The sequence below is a fragment of the Corvus brachyrhynchos genome, unplaced genomic scaffold (genome assembly GCF_000691975.1).
Source record: "Corvus brachyrhynchos isolate BGI_N302 unplaced genomic scaffold, ASM69197v1 scaffold200, whole genome shotgun sequence".
NCBI classification, from domain to species: Eukaryota; Metazoa; Chordata; class Aves; order Passeriformes; family Corvidae; genus Corvus; species Corvus brachyrhynchos.
The window spans coordinates 1,134,193-1,150,228 of record NW_008236184.1 but is presented as its reverse complement, the minus strand read 5'-3'; the positions used below and the strand labels follow the sequence as shown (position 1 = coordinate 1,150,228).

The following is a 16,036-nucleotide window of genomic DNA, read 5'->3' as shown; positions in this document are numbered from 1 at the left end:
CCCTACAGAGATAATAAATAAGCTAAATAGCTATTTTCTTCCTAATTATTTGCATGTGTTAGGATAATATATGCAACTAAACATAAATTAATCCTGAAGATTTTTTCATGTGAGCTATTTCTGAGTAGAGTCATATTGAATTCAACCATAAAATAAACATCAGTTTATTCTATAAAATATAGTACAGCATGATAAATGCAAAATGATTTTTACTGCCTGTTAATCCACATACATTGGAAATGTCAAGCTTAGTGGGGCAATAGTGCTGTGGGTATTGTTTGAAGTGTAAGGATGATGGGGCCTGGAGAGCTAAAAGGGATTTTCTTGTACAAGTATTTCCTATCTTAGTGAAGGTAAAATTCCCTTTACTATGACCTGTGCGTTTTCTTTCAGATGCATCAAATACTTCCTCCATCTTTTATTTAACAGCCTGATACCCACCTCGCCTGCCAGTAGAGCAGTGACAGACTGGGATGTGAGTGCACACAAGGATCACTTCCTGATCAACCATGGCTCATCCAATATGCCCTTCCTCACTGACACAGGACTGGGCCATAAACTCACCCAGGAGACTCCTCTCTCTTCCAGAAGCCACTCTGCTTTCAAAGGCATTTTTCAGCCTGTTACAATGGGACCCTCAGTTATAATTCCAAAATGGGTAGGCAGTGTCCAAGCCCTTGCTACACAGCCCTTAGGAACCACCAGCTCCTGAGGCACGGGGTATGTACAGCCGTGAGTGGAGTTCCTCCCAGCTTCCCTGTTTTTTAAAGCAATTTCTGCAATGCATGAGCTGAGTGATAAAGTTAAATGTGCAAAGACACTTCAAGCTCCACCAGCAACCCTGATATTTATAGTCAGCCCTTAGTAAGCACAAATGACTCTGACTTCAACATTGATGCCACCTCTTTATCAGCTTAAATATTTGAGGATACTCAGACTAGAGAGTTTTTATTAACTTAATACAAACCTCAAACAAACGTGCCTAAATCATCACCACCTGCTCATTGACAAGAGCCTAATTCCTCCTCCCCCATGTGTGAGACTTCAGACCTTTTAACGTCTGAGCATTGACAATGTGACAGTTTTAAACTTACATCATAGAACGCTGACACAGTGAATGTGCCAATTTCAAGATGACTGCCAGGAAAACATAAACTGTTTGACATTTAATAAGCTTGTGTTTTCATAGAAATACAATGTGTTCTAGATGGTTTGTTTCCATGAAAACACATGGTTAGAAACAAAATGAAAAATAGTTTTCTCAGCACTAAGCACCAAAAATAAAATTAAAAAAGATCATCTGACAAAAATGCACTAAAAATCAAGTAGCTTAGGATTCGCATTTATATTAAGTAACCAATGAAGTGTTAAATAGAACAGCTCATGGAATTATTCTCACTTCTTTTAAAATGAGGAACAAAGATATTTTTTTGAAAATCATTTTAAAGCACCAAGAGTGCTGCATTTGATAACACAAAGTAAAGAGAACTTACACACAGAGAGGGCAGTTTGGGAGAATTCTATTACCCCAACTTTACTGGCAAATAGTCTGATAAGATCTTAGTTTCTTTCCTTATCAAAGTTAATACTTGTATAATAGAGTGAAAAACAACTAAATATAGTATGCTGTACCACTGTGGGAATAAAGGAGAAGCTACAGCACTTGACAATGAACAAAGTGGCTCTGAAGTGGCTCTTCTGGCTCGAAAACCAAGGGCAGCTTTTCTACTGATTCCAAAAGATACACAACTTCCCCATTTTTTTGTCACTGCACCTGTCTTTGATCCTGTCTTTGAGAGAAATTTTGTGAGAAAAATGAAGAGTGCAACAATTAAAGAAGTGAAGGCTTCTTGTTAAAAGAAGGTTGTTTTTATGAATATGATATGTTCAGAGCATAGACAGTGTCTGACTTCAGCTGGTAGTTGCTGTTGCATGCAGATTCCTAGAATATCCTAGAAATGCTCTTTTGAAAGAGGCTAAGAATTTATGCTCTACTTTTATAATCTGGGTATGCTTACCTTGATGCATGGATGTAGAGATGTGATGTGTTACGATCTCACTGGAAGCAAACAGAAGTTTCAGAGATTTAATGGACCAAATACGAGATCTGCCACCATTCAGCTCCTGCGGTCTTTCCTTTACAGGCAGTTTGACCCCCCACGTCAGCTGAAGCTTCTGTTTCTCTTCCTGTCTAAGGGGTGCAAATGTATTGGATTGGCACACACCTTTAGGTAAATGGTCACTACCTCCTTTCCTCTTTGTGTTTGCTCCCCCTTTCCTTTTTCTTCTCCTCTTTAAAGCTCTAATAATAACAATCATAATAGAAATATGACCTCAGAACTATTTGGGAGAAAAGGTGCATGAAACACAAAACCCAAAGAACCTCTCCATTTAACTGTGTGCAGTGATCACAAAAATATGAAAAAAATGGGAAAAAAAAGAAGTTAAAAGCAGACAACACTAACTTCAGCCAAAACTACTTAAAGAGTCAATTAAAAGTTCTGGATTTATTACCCAGCAATGAACTAACCTAATAAAGAGAATTTTTTGGAGGTATGTCACTTAGAACTGGCTTCCCAAATTACTTTTTTTCTTTGGGCAAATGATATTTACACTTTGGTAATTTATCTATTTAGAAATAGAAGTATTTTTAATGACAAGTGTCTAGGACAAAGATTTTGTGTGGGGATTAGCAAAGGGACAGGAAAGGGAATATTACAAGCTTTTGTAGGGGATACTACAGTCCTCAACAGTGGCCCAAATCCCACCAGCAGGAGGGATCCATGTCAAACTTACACCTTCTCATTCAATTTATAACTCCTGAATAGACCTTTTGGTTGACAAAACGAGCACTATCAAGTCTGATTTGGAGAGAAGCATCATGGAGACTCCTATGCCAGTGCCGTGAAGTCATTTGGACTATGCAAGTCAAATCTGACACAAGAGAACAAATAGGATTTACTGGATGGCCTTTGCCCACAACAGATATGCAGAGAGTCTTTCCTGCTTATTCAGAACATACAGTAAAAGATCCATCACACTGAAATGCTCAGCTTTGCGATTTCAGGATCTGCAGACAAGAAAATAAGCAGTTACATGTAAATCTTCCCAGTGTGCACTTACCAGAACACACCACCACTTACTAGACTGGACCCAAAGTCCAATGCTGATTTGATCCGGAGTGAGGAAAGCAGTTTATTTATAAAGCAGGTGCTGGGCTCCTACCTTCAGTGCTGTCGTACAACCTCCCCTCCAACACCAGTGAAAAGCAGCAAATGAATCCACAGTAAAGCGAATTTCTTTTGTAAACTGGGATTGCCAGGTATTAGTTTCACAAAGACTAATAGTAACTTCCCAAATTATTTGTTCTCAAGTTAAGGCTCTCTCTCTCTCTTCTAAGGTTCCCTGCTAGAATGGAGATTTTTTCGTGTCAACACAGCTAGCTTCTCAAAGACAAAATGTTCCAGAGAAATTTACATTACTGCTTCTAAAGACAGGATTTTGTGCTAAAATGTACTCTCAAAACAGCTGACAGTGAAGTGGTGAAGTCCTGTTGACAGGACGCGGAAATTTAAGGTTGAAGTACCTGAACTGTCTCGTTTCTAGGCCAGCTCTTAAAGTCATGCCACCACCATCCCACGTGTAGGACGACTCACCCTGCTCTGAGTTAACAAGGGGTTTTCTTACCTCCCTTCTGAAAACTGCAGGAAAAAACTGAGACTATTTCAGTGAAATATTTTTTGAAATATATAAAGCTCTGTTTAACAGAAAAATTATTTTCAGCCAGCCTTTAGTACCCTTATGTCCTCAAACAGCATGTAAAATTGTCTTTTTGAATGACCCCTTTACTTCCACTTTTACTTCAAGGACCATAACTCTGGACTAAGCCACCAATATAGGCAGGAAAAAGGAAAAAAGGGTCAGACCAAAAGAAATGTGAAGACTTTAAACAGGAAACTTGCCTTATCTGTAGAAGTTGCCTTTACAGCCAGCAAGAATCACACCCCGTATCAGTTAGGTAACAGTAACAAAGATAACGAAACAGCTCTTCAGACAAACATTGGTGGGAAGGATGGTTATCAACTGATGGCTTTATCTAAGAGGAAATCACTAAATGCCTTTGGTCATGTAGTGGCTTTCTGAAACCAGAGGTTTCCCTACCTCTGTTGCACAGAGATTAAACAAAGGCTTATTTGAATTTCCAGAAAACTGCAAGAACACCACCACTCTTGTGAACTGGCTTTTGCAGCTGGTGGTAAACACCTCAAAAAACCAAAAACAAATAAAAAAAGAGAGAGGAAATTGCTTTGCTTTGAGGGTGTGCCTAGTCTGTTGTATAGCAAGTGACAGCGCTGCACCTCACAACTGATAGTTTGTGTTCACTTTAAACAAAAACCTCTCATACACACAGGGGAAGCTAAGCCAGATAACAAAAATGTCTCACAAGTCTTAGTTTTTCCAGCTAAGTCATCATCCTCTTGGTCAAGGCTTCCCATTTAATTCACTGCTTATGCTTTTTGCAGTAACTCGTTGAAGGTTCAGTTCAAGTTCAATTCAAGGATTTTACCATTAATGGCAGTAAGGTTAAGACAAGAAACTTCCCAAAGACCCAGCTGCAATCCCTTAAAACAGTAACTTCTATTTAGGTGAGATCTATTCCTTTGATCAAGTGAACTGTGAATTCAAGAATAAAGTAATTTAAGGCAAGGTGACTGCAGTAGGGTTAAAGACCAAATCAAGGTTCTACTATAGTGTCTTATAAATTAAGAGATAAAGTAGCAATGGATATTTACACTGAATTCAAAGGTGTAATTACACTGGAGGATGTAATTCTGTTACTGACACTCTCTCTCTCCTCCCCTGCATAAAACATATTTAGAAAAAAGGTTCTTTCAATACTGTGATGCTCTTTTCAATGTGCTCCAATCAGCACATCAGTATATGCCAAATCACACATATTTTATATGTGTGAATATAGTTTTATTTTATAAAACTATTCTTTTATAGGGCACATACAGTTAAATCAAAATAATTTTGGCATTACAGAAAAATTGTGTCATTTTGTCTTATTGTGAATGCACTGTATTTTTTTCTCATGTTTTCAACTGGAACACAACTACTAAGACACAACAGAAAATTTAACTATTCCTCTATACTAAACCAGCACCAGGCACCATTTTTCCTGAGTCTTTCAGTTTAATGAAGAATTTTGCATAAGGAATTTGTGTGTGGGCGTAGTTTGGGTAAGCAGATGACCATCATCCCACCACTTGTGCAAATTACAAAAGCAGGTGACATTTAAGAACCCAAACTTGAACCACAGTATCTGTCACTACATTTTGATCCATGTAAACCTCAAAAATCACCTGTATTTATAACTGTAACTCATATCTGGCAAGATTTCTGAAGTGCTGTCTGCACAGGTCTCCCTCCTTGCTCTCCCACTCCCCCCAATTAAACAAAATACACAAAGACATAGCATTTTGTCAGTACAGCTCAAAACTACTCAAGTGTTCTGAAAACAAAAGAAAAGAAGTTGAATTTTAAGGAGTCTGTATCCCAAATTCCCTCAGGATTCTATTTCATTTTGGGTTAATCTGTTTCTATTCCTTCTTTTCAGCTGCAAGTTTTAGTTCTTTAGACTGACCCACACTGCCCTTTGAAACTTTTTGTCCTTTATACTTCATCATGTTAGGAGACTTAGAAGGAAAAAAACCTGACAAGCAAAACTGTATTTAAATTAGGAGCTTTACAAATACTATCATTTGGTCATAACACTAAGAACAAGCTCCTCATTATGAGCTGGAGTGATTACCTGATCTGCCATAAGGAGCTGTCTTAGTTGCTGTCTGCATCAGACTGTGCTCCCAGCTGGGGTCAACATTTAAATAACTCTAGGTTGATGTGCTTAGAGAAAAGCTGCAAAACTTCCAATATTTTCACAGTCCTAATAAGCTTAGCCATCAACATACATTAAAGAGCCCTTTTCAGGTTCAATAGTTGTGTCAGGATGGCAAGTGCACAAGTCTAGCAATGCACTGTCAAATAAATGAGTCTATTAGGAATGATGGAATCAGTCCCCGGTTTCAAAATTCAGATAATAAAATGTGCTTTTTTTGGTTCAGATACCAACGTTGGAGAAGTCCCTATGACTGAGCTTGCTCTAGAATCATTAGAATTCAGCTTTACTACAAAAAAATGTAGCATTGTATTATAAACAATGTCATGAAGTGAAATGAATCTAAGCAGAAATTCTTCTCAAAGTGGGAAAAAAGGTAGCAGTGATACATCCATAGAAAAAACCCATCCACTTGGACTTCTAATCGTTGAACAAATGGTATGAAGATCATGTTTTAATCCTAATTTTAACCCTAATTTAATCTCAACACTTTGCTGCATTTGGTGGCAATCTATTACAAAGACTCACCTTTCTATAAAGATTGAGGTGACTTCAAGGAACTGCTCAAATCAAACCAAATGAGTCTTGCACAAGTCTTGTTTAGAAAGTACAATTATTTCTTTGGAAGCTATTACAAAGGATGTAGTCAGAAGTACTTCCCTGTAAGCATAGTTAGAGCTGGCTAGACTCAGACTATTCTGAGCCAAAATATGCAACCCATATATTAAATAAGAAAGTCATGAGCAGTAACACTTCCTATTTGCTTTTGCATTGTTTGCATTGAAAAATATGTAGAATACAAAAGTAGATTTGGAAAAGTCTCTTCTGTCAGTTTTCTGGTGCCCAAGGCACTCAAAAACTGAAAAAAAAAATTACTTAATGATTTTGCAAAGAACAACTCCTACTGCTCTCAGAGATGAATTAAAGTCTCAGAATGTGGAGAATATCAGATATTTTTCAGCTTAGATTCAGCCCGTAACAGAGTTCTCATCTATAACCAACGAACACACCAAAATTGTGGACAGCTGTTCTTATCAAGCTGGAAACGGTAACTTCAGGTAACAGCTGCAAGAGTTCTAAAGACAGGAGATTTTACAAACAGCAAAAAAAATAGGCAGTGCTAAACAGGCTAATGAAAGCACATTTCAGCCAACAGGATTTGCTGAAACAGCTGCAGTAGGATTCACAGCAGTCCTACAGTTTCCCTGTTGAAGTGCATCACACCACAGGAGGTGTTCATGACTTCATTCACTATTTCCTACATCAGATGAGCAGGCTTAGGAATTAATAGATAGAAAAAAGAAGGGTACAAAACATGCAAGAGCAAATTCTATGAAATTATAAAGAAAGACTTAGGTATAAGAGAACACTACAGACATTCCCAATGTATTTACTGCCTGCGTCCACAAACAGTTTAAATTTATTTTTCAGTCAGTCCACAATCTCTTAATATCCATCAACCACACTAACAGAATTTAGATGTCTAATGTCAGAAACCTCTTAATGCTCTCCTAACACTTCATCATTCCTTAAAACATGGGCTTCCAAATAATTTTTTAAACATCAAAGAGAATGTCTCTGCCCATATGGTCTGCTTACATAGGAGCAACCAGAAAAAGAAATGAAGTGTGAGCAAAACTGGAATATATTGATTTGCAATTTAGAAGTATCTGAACTATAATCCAATGTACACAGACGCATAAATTTTCATACCGGATGATAAACATTTTGCAAATACTTATCAGTCTTCATTTGTCAAAATTACTTTTCAACTCATTTGCAGTTTTTCCCTTGCTCTGGTTTGCATGCTACTTCATTATAAAGGCACAGAAACCCCTATCTGAGGGTATTTACCAGAAAACTCACAGTAAAGTAAGCCCATAATTAATGGTTACAGCCAAAACCCCCACATCGATAGAAGCTGCTCCATATACTCAGAACAGAACCAGAGAAGAGACCTGATATTATCTTCAAGTGCAGCTATTAGACAGAGTTCCCCATGGGACTTCCAGGAGAGTGCATTTAATTGCCTGTTCTATCAGCTTTAGAGAAAATGAAATGTTCCTTCCAACTGTGCCAAAGGGTTGGGTGGGGGCCAGGCACATGCCAAGCTTTTGGGCAGCTAAGAGAAGGTTAGAGGCACCAGGTTTGTCTCAGCTCTGACTGGTTATTCTGTGAGGACACAAAACATACATTAATAAAAGTTCTTTTGATACTTTACCCATGGCTGTTTCCACATGGACAAAGGGCTGGTCTCTGTCACAAATGTTGGAACTTTTACAGAGGAAATGTTTCACTGGTGCAGAACTGCCAGGAAGAACCAGAGCATCCATACATTTCACCTAGAGCCATGTCATGGAAGTCCCACATCCACACACATTGCCATTCTGGGTACTCTTTCTCCCAGGCAAGCCAGGTACACTTTGAGACTTTAAAAATATTCCCACCTCTCCTCCTTATTTGACAATGCCTTCATCTTTGCCCCTGTACTCAATAATTTGGTCACAAAAAAGAAGGCAACATTCATTCTCTCTCAGGCAACAAACAAGTCACTGACACAGTGTTTTGAGTGGCAACCAAACCAAACTTTCCACAGGGATGGCCTCAAAGGGGAATTAAAGGTACAGTGCTGAGCTGCTGATGAAGAGGCTTCCTTTGGCTCGCAGCAGGGAAGTTAAAAAAAAAAAGAAAAAAAAAGAGAAAAAGAAAAAAGTGTAGCAGTAGTTCAGTAAAAGTTTTGAACAAGAGAACAGCCCTAGATAGCTGTCTTAAGATTCTTCACCAGGGCAAACAGTGCTTCAAGGACAAGCAGCAAAGTAGCAGCTATTTGAGGCAACTTCATTATAAAATCATTTTTAATAAGCAATCTGAACAAAGAGAGGGAATGCTCTTGCAGAGAAGCCCCCAAGGGATCTTAAGGCTGCCCAGTAAAGTTATTAGGAGGTTACACACAGGGGACCAAACAGCTATTTTATTGGCCTCAGGGGACAGGGTTTAGTTTTCACCTGTTCTCTTTAGGCCTTGGTGCTAGCAGCAGATCCTGTTAACCATCAGTTTTCTGAAGGCTTCTGTTTTGTGAGGGAGAAGTACTGTTTACTTACTTTAGTCTGCACATGAAACACATGAGGTGAAGCTGACAGTACAATGCATAGTAGACAAGTAATTATAAATCAGATCAGTAAAAAAAAAAAAAATCACAGTGGTTTTCCCTTTAATGCAATTATACAAAATAACTAGCAAATGTTGAGAAATCTTTAGCAGTGGCAGTAAATACAGTATGGAAAGTAAAATCAAGGCAGAAGAGAAATCTGGATCTTGGGTTCCGTTAAGCTGCAAACATCAATATATGCTTGGAGAACTTTGGTGAAAAACAGTTCTAGGAGATTTGGACATCTGAGAAGCTCAAGAGCTGTCTTCTGCCCCAAATCTGCCTCTTCGTTTTCAACAAGCAATGTGCTCTTCTTAACAACTGCTTGGAGTCGAAGATAGGAAGGCCATGATGCAGGAATGGATCTCTGCCCAGGACAGTGTTAAGAGCACACCTCTGACTCCCGAGCAAGACATTCCCTGGTTTTGGCTTGTTGTGCTGCAGCAGCAATGCAGGCATAGCACTGGGCTCAGGGGCTTGTCAGGACTATGGGCAGCTGAGGAGACACCTGAACTGTCACTCCCAACTTCCCAGCTCTTGTCCCGCACTGTGGGCAGTCAAGTCGACCTCCCTGTGGCACAGTCAAGGCCTCCCATCTGCAGTGTAAACTCGAAACATGAATTGCCCCCTTAGTCCAGAGTTCCTGTGTACTTATCAAAGAACACTGAGTCAAGATACACCTCGAGACCAACACCTACAGCCAGATGAGTGTAAGAAGAGTCCCAGAGCTTCATGTAGGAGAGAGGAAAGGGGTCGGGATCTCGGATAGCAGAAGGGATGGGTTTACTTCTACTCTTTGCCAACAAAGTTGCCAGTTCTTCATGCAAATGGTTTTATATAGTGTTTAAAATTAAAAGCACACAGTTTCCACTTAATTTTCCAGCAGGAGCTCATGTCATTAAAATCAGCACCTAGCTTTGGAAACATTTCTTATGTGCCAGAAATTACCTGAAAGGATAATTTCAGTTTAAGTAAGGAACAGTTCACCCAAAATTAAGGAATTCATACAGAGATGCCTACTAACATAATTGTTTAAGAAAATTTAATTTAAATATCTTGATAAATCACAAAATGAAACATGTTCTTTCTCTCCAAATGGTAATAATTTAGTGTGAATGCATGAAGCAGCCGTCACTTCTGGCCTCAGCTCAGAAAGGCCATGATCCACGCTGTGGGGACAGTGCCACGAGACAGCTGAAGCCAGTAAGCAGCACCTAGTTCAAAGCAGTACCTGGTTAATCGAGGCCAGGTAAGACCCTGCAGGTCCCCACCTCTGCTCTGACGAGTGTGTCATTCAGAGCCAGGGCCCCTGGTTCTTTTCTGCTGCAGAACAATATTCCAAAGGATGGTAGGAGCTCTGGACAGAAAATTGTGAGGAAGGCTTGTAAAATCTATGTAGTTTTTACTATCTTACAAATGCCAGGTAAGCAAATGACTGAATCTATCTGGACATCAGTGCAATATGAAGCCCAGCTATGCAATCAAACTCCTTCAAAGCTTCTGACTGTGGCTCTTCACAACTCAAACAGTGAGAGAAAGAAGGTTCCATTACATCCTGGATTCAGTACAATATTCGCCTTCCGGGTGCATCTGCAGGAAACCACCCCTTACTTGGAAAGGCAGTCAAGTTCAAATTCATTTAAGAAAGTCAGCGCCCAAGATAAAAAAGGGATCTGAAGAAAAATAAGGTGATTGATTTGTGTGATAGTTCTGAGTCACAAGTGGTCTGGTAGAGGTCATGAAACTAATTACATGAAGTGTGGCAAGATTTAGATTTAAGATGTCGGAAACTAAATACTACACACTTCAGAACAGCCTAAAGCCAAGTCAGTCAGTATTAAATGCCAGGTCCTTTGCAGCCTTCTGCTTCCCAGAATTTCAGATTTTTATCATCACTGATACAATGATACCCCTCTGAATTTGCAAAAAGGGTGAAGTTGCGCAAAGTTACAATTCACTTGGAATACTTTTCTTTTCAGAGCATGAGAGATGGCAGGAAGAGGGTTGTTTTACAAATATTAGTGCCAATCAAATGATCAGAAAAGAATCTAATGTCAGTCATGTCTTCCTCGAGTCAAAAAAGAACTGAAAGACCAGAAGTCCCACTTGGTATGGAAGATGAGACAGGACTTCTCCTCTACCATCTGACAGACTACAGCTTACCTAAAGTAATGGTTAACCTGACAGAAGGCATGAATTTTTTCTTCAAAAGCCTGTTTAATCTTAAACTTGAACTGAACAAAGAAGGGCATTTTGGGGTGGGTAACACTTATTCCCTTAGTGCTGCTTGGAAGACTATTGCACACCCCGTTTAAAAGTGTCAAGTTTTGCAACATTTAAACTGTGATAAAGAGAAAATGTGGAGAAGCGCCAATGAAGTAGAATACTTGGACAAAATTAGTTGCCTCAAAAAGGATAAAAATCTCTCAGGTTTTATTTAGATAGTTACATTATGAAAGACCTGCATTTTTTCAGCACTACTATATTGCATGTGTACAAATATTAAGCTACTGTTAGATTCAGAACTACTTGAGCACCTGCCATCAGCACAGGAGTTCAGTTTCAGCTGACAGGACACTTTTGTCACAGACTAATGCCAAGAAGAGGATAAAATGTACCCAAACCCTCAAACAATAAACCCCGGAACAATTAAGTACTGGAGACAGACCACCACCAACTTCAGAATCTGCAGAAGTAAAACAGCTGTTAGGGTGAAGTCTGAAAAGGATTAACCTGATGTTTGAAAAGCATCATGTATCAAATTTTCTGGCATTATGTTAAAAAATATTCTTTTTCTCCACTAATTTCTTTCCTCTTCTCCACTCATTTTCTCCACTCCATTTCTTTCTCCCTAATTAAAGCAAAAGGTCACTAGAAATAAGTGGTAGTTCACAGTCAGTCAACACCCTTATATGCCACACATTGTAAATTTCATCCATATTTCTAAAAATCAGTGCAGGCAATGCGTACACACTTCACAAAGTGTTCGCAAGAATGTTTTTTTTAAATTTCTTTGCAGAAATCTTACTCTATGTAACTTCATTTGGATAAATTATTTATACTGACACAAAGTGATAGGCAAATTCTAGATCATATCTTGGTGCACAAACTCTGTCAGTTGTAGTTGCTAATAACTCAGACTTTGTAATTGTTGTATTTAGGTGTTTATATTAAATTATTTTTTCTAACTCATTCCAAAACTGTGAATTTTATTGGCTACTTCTTCTATTCAATAAAAAAACCTAATTCTAGGCAACAAGGGGGAAAAAAGGCTTATTCCCCCTTATGATGCTGAAATGCCAAAGACGCACAATTTACTTCTGTTCCTGCTCTATGAGCATTTGTCATAACAAATGAATTCTAAAAGAACTTCAATAAACACTGAATGAAACCTCATACATATTTGCTAGCAAACGTAGCTTACATTTTCATCATGCCAATTACAGCATATTGCTCCTTCTATTTTAATCCCTTCTTAATGGGCAAGCTTATCTTCCCATTATTCAGGGAACTTTTCTCTTCATGCTTCAGCAATTGCATGACAACTGATTAACAAATCGGGGAACTACTCTTTGACAGTTCTCTTAGAAAAGCACAGAGTTCTCAACATGAAAGACACTGGGACCCTAATTTCTGTTTGAACTAGATGAAAGGCCTTGTATGGTGAGCAGTACTAATCATCTCTCACAGTCAAGGAACACATCTTTTTTTCATCACAGGCCTGAAATGGCTTCAGCTGAGACACAGGGTGACAACACTGCACCAATCTGGCATGGCTAAGGAGCCTGTTTCCTGTGCTCTTTAGGTCTGTGATTACTACTTGATCTTCCCTACAAAATTCCCAATACTGGAGCTAGAGCCATGGCTCTGTAGGTCAGTTCAGGCACTGCTGTACAAAAACCAGGGTGTTTTTGGCTGATTCCCAGGGGGGTGTTACAAACCACCATTCACCTCTACACAAGGCCCGAGCTGGCACAAACACCCAACTACTCAGCACCACTAGAGAGGGGGGGTGGCCCCACACCAGGGCTGAGCCCATGGGCAAGGCTGTGTGAGGAAGCTGGACATTGCCTGGCCTGCGGATATCCGGAGCACTTCAGTCTCCTGTGCTGTCAATCCCAGTCAGCGCAAGCGCAAATATTCACCAAAAATACCAGGGTCAAATCCTGCCCTCGGCTGCCTGCCTGTAGCTCTCATTAAGTTCAATAAAACCATCACTCAGCCAAAGAGGGTCTAGCCCTCACAATGTATTAAGCAGCAAGCCCACCTAAGCAGAAGAGGACCATCATGCTCTAAAAGTTTGAGACAGTTAAAATTTGTTTCAAAACTCACACAAATCAGCTTCCCCTTCGAAATTCTTAAATCTGCTTTTTAACTCTACACAGTGAGAATTCATCATCTAAAGTCAGATTTTTCACTCCATGAGTATTATAAAACCAGGAATGAAATAAGAATAAAAGCCAGGCAAGACACTTTATGATGACCTAGAAGCTGCAGTGAACATACTTCAAATGCATAAAATGCGTATGTATTTATAAATTTTGAGCAGCCTACCACCTGTTTTGTTAGAGGGCTTTCATGAGAGTAATAGCCTCGGCTTTAGCCTACTCCTGTTTCAGATCCTGCACAAGTACAATTCTCGCACTACCAGATTTCCAAACCTCCACAGTATCTGAAGTATCTCAACATATCTCCATCAGCTAAAAATTGCAATATTTTCTTGGAATTGTGCCTCTAGCTCCCTGCAGGGTAGATAAGAGTCGATCCCCAGAAATGATGTCTTTGAAGGGGCTTTGGAATAAAGGTACATGTAAGTAAATGCACACACCCACAGCCACATCCAAGGCTGCCATTTATAGGGGCTGTTTGCTTACATGGTTGAGAGCACAATAACCTCCTCTTTTTCATCGGGTTCCTTCAGCACAAGCAGAGAATGATTTATCTTATAGATTAATGCACAGGAAGGGACAGAAGATGTACAGTTCAATTATTTTGATTGGAACCCTACTGCATATATAACAGACATAAAACCAACCATTCCCCTCACCTGTATTTTCTAGATATGTTAATTATCAGCCAGCTGTAAGATAGAGTAAGGAATTCTGCCCTTCCTCACAACTTTCTTTTTCTGCCCTCTGACTTAACAGATATGTGAGTACCACATACACACACACAGACATCGTACATCTAATGACACTTTGGGCAAGGACTGAAACCCCTAAGGCAGAAAAAACACCAGCATTTTTTAAATGGAGCTTTCTCAGGCCAGACCAACACCAATTAATCTGAGAGCCACAGCACAGCCTAACAGAAATTCCATTTGTGAGAGAAAGCCAAATCAAAAGGTATTACTTACATGTATGAGTCTTCTTTGTTACAGAAATACCTGTAGGGAAGAAACAACACCAGTGTTAGCAAAGCAACCACTGAGTAAATTCTTTTGACATATATTTCATCATTAATCTATTTTATCAGACATACAGCAGCCACTCTAAAAGAAGAATGAAAATTACCATGATTTATATGTTAAAGGTGGAAGGATCTTCCCTCTGTGTGAAGACTTTAATGGTATATTCTCTCCCTATACCTCCCCAGTAAATGTTTCAAGATGCATTGCTTCAGCTATACTGCTGGAATGCATATCTCCACACTGCTGGTTTAGAACTGGAGCTGATACAAAAAGAAGATACCAGCACAGCTATGGAAGCCCCCTTTATTTTCCATGGCTAAAAATTTTCCCACACTCCTATTAACCAGTGTCCATCAAACCACCCAGACAGAACAGATTCGAGCAGCACAAGTCATTTGCTGTGTTATTAAGTTGAAGCAGTTCCTTGATGGCAAGCTGTAGCTTATGCTCATTAAAACCAAACGAACAGCTCTCTCAGTATGATTATTGCCTGCCATAATTCCAAGCCAGATGCAAATATCTCCAAGCTGCTGAAGATACACTTTCTGAAGTAATAAAGATGTTTTCATGCTAGACAGGCATGCGGCAGCAATCATCAACGATGGTCCAGTGCCAGTGAAATTTGAGAGGCATTTTAAAGAAAGCAACAGAGTGAACAGAATGAGGCAAAATTCATAATACCAAATAAAGATAAAATTAACTCTGTTAAATGTCATTGGAATTCATGCTTGAATACAAACAATATTGTCTCCACTTTTGTAGATAACTGGTGACATACTCAGACCCATCAGTATTTAAGCTTCAGTCTCCTTGGGGGTAATTTTATGAGACGACAAGAAAGAGATTACTGGAAGCAGTACAAGTACCTGAAACATTTCATTTGTGATTGAGGCCTGTAATGAAATTTTGGAATTGGAATTGTCTGGCTTAATACTCATGAAAGACAGAAAGACCTGAAATTCCTTTGCTACCCTCCAATTCCTTCAACCACCTCTTCCAAAACAAATTACTATGGAAAAAAATAGACTTTTAATTCAGGCTTCTTGGTTGTGGAACATCTCAGGGAGGCAGTAAATTACAAGAACTCAGAAAACTGTAGACACCTTATTTGCAAATATAGAGCTAACAAAGCCAACGGTTTCAAATTATCCATGTTTTTGATAGATACATAAAACCCTAGCGCCAATCCTAAATATTTAGCTATCAAGTTTGACATAACTGTCATGAGGACTTTTTTTTTTTTAATTGCATTTTTGTTGCTATTGGTGTTTTGGTTTTGAACTACCAAGCTCTACAAGTGTGAGCACTGGGACCTTTGTTTTCCCTGAAAAGAAAAGCTAAGAGACTTTAGGCTTTGGGAAGTGAAGTTCTGAGTAGTTCCTTTGGGCAGTTTTGTAAATGTGAGACACTGGTAAGCAATTTACAGAAATCAGAATACTAAAACTTGATTATATATGTGTACTAACTTAAATTGAAAGGCCCTGGCCAAATGTGTACATTCCTTATGCAAGGAATTAGTGTTATAGCCACAAACTGTAGAGCCAAGGTAATCAATTAAAACAAAAAAACCCCAAGCATA

The 16,036-nt window shown here is 39.0% G+C and overlaps 1 protein-coding gene across 1 annotated transcript in view; it reads right to left on the bottom strand.

The window, feature by feature from the left end:
- The window catches only part of RORA (RAR related orphan receptor A), a 114,292-nt gene extending 99,824 nt beyond the window's left edge, over positions 1–14,468 (bottom strand). The window contains exon 1 of the mRNA XM_017737397.1: positions 14,404–14,468. The gene's annotated coding sequence lies outside the window, so the exon portion shown is untranslated. The remainder of the gene's footprint in view (positions 1–14,403) is intronic.
- Between the last annotated feature and the right edge of the window lie 1,568 nt (positions 14,469–16,036).